Source organism: Haliotis rufescens, unplaced genomic scaffold, assembly GCF_023055435.1.
Source record: "Haliotis rufescens isolate VD_foot unplaced genomic scaffold, xgHalRufe1.0.p SCAF_9, whole genome shotgun sequence".
NCBI lineage: Eukaryota > Metazoa > Mollusca > Gastropoda > Lepetellida > Haliotidae > Haliotis > Haliotis rufescens.
Window position 1 is genome coordinate 12,461,741 of NW_025964383.1, and position 6,000 is coordinate 12,467,740.

Below are 6,000 nucleotides of genomic sequence, written 5' to 3' on the forward strand. Positions count from 1 at the left end.
TCTCATTTCTCTCATTAATATCAACATTGCTTAACGAAGGTAAATTCTTAGCCTAACTGATTTGAACATTAAACATTAAAACTGTTCCCCTTGGCTGACATAGGAAATGAATTTCTCCTTGAGACGAGCAGGTCGACGAGGCTTAATTATCTTCAAAAGCACGTCATAATAAGCCCTCTTATATGAGGTATTGGCCTCACCACTGCGCTGCACGCTTGCGAACCCAGTCAACCCATGACGCGGACATCCAAGCCTCTTGCACTTCCTAATCTCCTCACAGCGGGCAAGGACGAATTGTAGGATTCGCTTCCTCTTTCAATCAGCATAGTTAAATCATGACACTGTTTGATTCTCTACATGTGTCAGCATTTCACAGTGAGGAAATAAATAAAAAATTACGAAACCGCAAATATTTGCTAAACGGAAGCCGTAACTTGTCGAGTCACAGTTTTACACAGCCTGTTTCTGTTAGGGCAAGGATAGGCGAAACATATATTTGCATTAGAAGTTTAATGATTAAACGATGCTGAGGTATTAATCATTGTTTGTTGGAGGAAAATATTGAACAAATTTGAATTTAAAAACAGGGTTCAGTGACGTACCCCGCCCGCTCTGTTAAACCAAAGGCGTGTATATACTTATTTGGTTAAACTACTGTATGCCTAAAGGTGTTCCGTGTATTGTACTTGCAATTCTAGCCTTGCTCCAAGGCTGTTCTGAATGAGAAGTTCCTATGTGTATAGTAATTCTACCCTGTAACAGGCAAGTTTAGATAAGGACGCCAAGTTTTTTATAGGGACATCTTGTTCCTATTATTAATTATTAATATAATCTGGAACTGATTATCTAAACTAATAATTACTGCCTTTAGAGACATGTGCAAGTTATGGCAACGCAAGACCGCCTGTGTTGAAGAACCGCATGTTTCAGAGACCAGCGCCGAGTTTCAGTAATATTCAGAGGTAGTTCCCTCCGACCGCAGTAGACACAGGCCGTTTTAGTAGACAACCAATCTCTTTAATTACAATTTGGCAACATTGTTTTATTTTTTATAATACTGTTGAAGCACTTTTAATTTCCTGTCCTTTTAGTCTGACTTAAGTGACTGACGTTTATCAAACTAAAGTGTCAGTGTACCAAATTTTAACAACCTTAACGGATGATAAAAAGTTAGCTTAAAGGGAACTGTTAACCTGTTTTCTAAATACGCTGAGTGCAAGGTTGCATATATATAATACTGTTGCACTATTCTAATCATTAGCTTTACGAAGTTGTACATATAGTATACCATCTTATGTTTTTACCGTGTCTCATAAGCCTTTTTACTCGGTATTATGTTTATTATTTTTACCCATCCATTGCAATCAATATCTATTGTAACCAACCTGTTGTTTTATTTTTTTTTTGACAACTGTAACGCATGACATGTAAACAAACGATTTCTCTCTCTTTTTTCATCGCCAACATGATAGCAGGCTGTCCACTAAGATTAGTTTCTGTGTATGAACATAATGAGACATTAAAACATGTAATTCAGAATATATGAAAGCATGGTTATTTATTTCCTTACCAGGGAGAGAATATCGATAATGTTGTACAGACGTGAAGTTGTATTGGAGAAGTTCTGAATTGGTTGTTGTACTCACAATGTTGTCATTGTCCTTGCGTTATTCATCAGGACCAATGGCCCAACCAATCAGTGCGTCAGTGACCAACCCTCGTCCATCTTCCCGAGGCAAGGGAGTTAACTGACTATAAAAGTCCAGTTTCCACCCTTGCCGAACAAGGCTGGTATTATGGAGTTACTTTTTGGCTGGACGAACAATGCATAGTCCAATCAAAATCGCGCACCGAAATTGAAATCCGATTCGTAAACTGTCGTGCAGATTTCGGTCGATTGCAGGATTTGCAAATCATGTGCACCACCAACTCGTTGTCAGCAGATATTTTCAAAATCACCTCATGTTTTTAATGAAGGTGCTCACGTGATTTGATGCATTTCGCGATATAAGACCCGTTTTATCACAATATAGATATTGATTATCGATCAGATCGTCCTGACCGGGCGCAACCATTTTGTGTGAAGCAAACGCAAGTGATACGAGAGGTGGAATCTGATTGGTCCTTAAGAGAGGCTTAGAAGGGACATAACTCATTATAGCCACTGGTGGCGCTACGATCGAGCCCAGTAATTCCAGCCTAGTTCGGCAAGGGTGGAAACTGGACTTTTAAAGTCAGTTAACTCTCTTGCCTCGGGAAGATGACCCTCGTCAGAACAAAAAACAATATCTTATCTACAAAGATATATCTATTAGTATTAACAGTTTTCTGTGTAATAATATTTGGCTTTTTAACATTATGTTCAGGATTTGTGTAAATATGCTGGAACGTTACCGTCACACATTGCAATCCTACGACGGTGTATAAACCTTTGATCTATGTTTTGTACCACATATTCTTTGTCCCATTCATTACATAAAGAAATAATGGGTATAAGTAAAGAAATCATTGTATCTTTGCAATATACTTATTTATTCATTACATTGTCAGAGAGAATTAAATAATATACATTATCACCCGGTTGAATAGAACACGCAATGTACGTAACTTATGATGTCACATGCTATGGGCGTGTTCATAAGATTAAAGGGATTAAGATTTCGAACCCGTAATCTGACGTTAGGAGTTTAGGGCTGAATAGATTCCCAGAACCCCAAATACATGATTTGCTGTCGGGATTGCAGCTGAGAATAGATCACAGAAACCCCAAATACATGATTTCCCTTTGGGAGTTTAGGGCAGAATAGATTCCCAAAACCCCAAATACATGATTTCCCTTTGGGAGTTTAGGGCAGAATAGATTCCCAAAACCCCAAATACATGATTTCTCGTTGGGATTCCAGCTCAGAATAGATCACAGAAACCCCAAATACATGATTTCTCGTTGGGATTCCAGCTCAGAATAGATCACAGAAACCCCAAAAACATGATTTCTCGTTGGGATTCCAGCTCAGAATAGATCACAGAAACCCCAATTACATGATTTCTCGTTGGGATTCCAGCTCAGAATAGATCACAGAAACCCCAAATACACGATTTCTCGTTGGGATTCCAGCTCAGAATAGATCACAGAAACCCCAATTACATGACTTCTCGTTGGGATTCCAGCTCAGAATAGATCACAGAAACCCCAAATAAACGTTTTCCCGTTGGAAGTTTAAGGCAGAGTAGATCCCCAGAACCCCAAATACTTGTCTTCCCGTTGGGATTCTATGGCAGAATAGATCTCAGCTCTTCATACATGTCCATACACTGTGCATCTTTTGACCTGACTTAGTGTCTGATTCAGAAATATTTCATCGTGTGTCGTTGCGCCCTGACGGTGTCGACGTTTCTCCGGGCGGGCAGTCACCGCTTGTTTGTCCACCCCAGACCCAACTGGCAAGTGCCTTGATGAAGTAGGAATACTACAAGGAATGATATTCACTCTCTCACCCACAGCAGAGAGCAATCCTCGATGTGTGTACACTGTTACGACAAGCGTGGTGTGTTGGGGTCCATGTGTGTACCAGAGTCTGCGCGTGGGTGCGAGATGGGAGCATCATTCAACTTCATCGCAGAGATCAAGAGATTAGATTAAACAAATGCGAAACTGATGAATAAGGAAATTTCCCAAAGAAAACATGGACGCGCATCTGTTACATAATTGCTGAATTATCCCAGATCATTTACCTGTTTCCGCTTTAATTAATCAGAACTAATTTGTACCGGAAGTCCTGTCACCGCCACTCACTGCACCCTGGGAAGTGGCAGCGCGTGCAGACAGGCCCCTTACAACAAACATAGGCTGTTATACACGGCTAATTACCTGTCATCTCAATGACGTCATGGTGTTAGTCGACCTTTTTTTCTGACGCCACCTGTTATGCCTGTAAACATGATTATTTGCCTTCAGACTTATGAACTGTAAAATAAACGTTTCCCTATAAACAGAAAATTGTGTAAAGGCATATCCTTGCGACATTGCCTCGTTGAATTTTACAAGCAGAACTGGCGCTCAGTATGGATGCCAGCTAGCTGTTATTTAATTGTGGATCCAATGGCCACAATGACTGCTTCATCAGTACAGAGGGGCGGTGGGGTAGCCTAGTGGTTAAAGCGTTCGCTCGTCACGCCGAAGACCCGGGTTCGATTCCCGACATGGGTACAATGTGTGAAGCCCATTTCTGGTGTCCCCCGCCGTGATATTGCTGGAATATTGCTAAAAGCGGCGTAAAACCATACTTCCTCACTCACTCATGTGTACAGAAATGAGTGCCAAAATAACAACGGATTGACCAGTTGGGCGATGTCAATCGACGGTGTGGATCACATGAGGTTGGGGTTACGAGTGGTACGGTACAGGCACCGCAATTCAATGTGCAGAGTTACGCCCCTGATCCATACCAGGATCCTCTGATTGTGCGTCCGAATGCAACCCTTCTCAATCGACGTGCTTGTGTTTCATCAAAATGGTAAACATCCACAACCTGTGTCACATCAGTTTTGCTTTCGACCAAAGTTAATCCCGCTCACTCACTCACATGAGGGCTATACCTTTACCGTAGTGAGTGGGTCCTACCGCGGGGCAATGGGTCGTTTCTTATTGTCTACATGGGTGGATGGTTAGCCTAGGTTAAAGCCTAATACCAAGGTTCAGTTTCCCTTAGGGGTATAATGTGTGAAGCTGACTGTTCCTGTCCCCGCCATGAAATTGAAATGCAACATTGCTAATGGTGGCGTCGAACCATACCAGCTCTCTCTAATTGCCTATCAGTAGTAATGAGATCATAAGATGTTTTGTTTCTGCTTAAATATTTCCCTTTTATCAAAATAGCAAGGTGATTATTGTGTCTGAGTAGCCATTCCTTTCACTTCACTATCGACGCGAGTACATTTTCCTCAGTCGTTTCTTTCATCCACCACGGAGACTGCAGAATGAGAAACGTCTATCTGCCTCAACTCATTCAAGATGAGGCAGGCTAGTATTAAAAAACACATAACTGATTTCGGTGAAAGCTTTATAACGTGAAGGAGAACTAACGAGAGAAAAAAAAAACATCCACAAAACACTGCGAACAAATATTAAATTATTCTACAATATGCCCTGACACTACACTACAACCAAGTGCATTGTCTACCGTCACCACAGCTGGTTCTACCAGACCGTTGACCATGACTGGTTCTACTAGACCGCTGACCATGACTGGTTCTACTAGACCGTTGACCATGACTGGTTCTACTAGACCGTTGACCATGACATGTTCGAATAGGCCGTTGACTATGACATGTTTGATTAGGTCGTTGACTATGACATGTTCGATTAGACCCCTGACTATGACTAGTTCTACTTGACCGTTGACCATGACATGTTCGATTAGACCGTTGATCGTGACATGTTCGATTAGACCGTTGACTATGACTGGTTCTTCTAGACCGTTGACAATGACATGTTCGATTAGACCGTTGGCGATGACGTGTTTGATTAGGCCGTTAACCATGACTGGTTCTACTAGACCGTTGACCATGACATTTTCGATTAGACCGTTGACCATGACATGTTCGATAAGACCGTTGACCATGGCATGTTCGAATAGGCCGTTGACTATGACATGTTCGATTTGGCCGTTGACTATGACAAGTTCGATTTGGCCGTTGACTATGACATGTTCGATTTGGCCGTTCACTGTGCATGTAGGAAGTTCTTTTTAGACCGTTGGCTCTGCTGGTTGTATTAGGCAGTTCTTATCGCTGGTTCTATTGGATTGTTCACTGTTTACATAGTTAAGACACGCACACATGTCCAAACCGGACTTAGGGCCGCTATCTTAGTATGAGCACACGTGTCTAAACCGGACTTAGGGCCGCTATCTTAGTATGAGCACACGTGTCTAAACTGGACTAAGGGCCGCTATCTTAATATGCGCACACGTGTCTAAACTGGACTTAGGGCCGCTATCT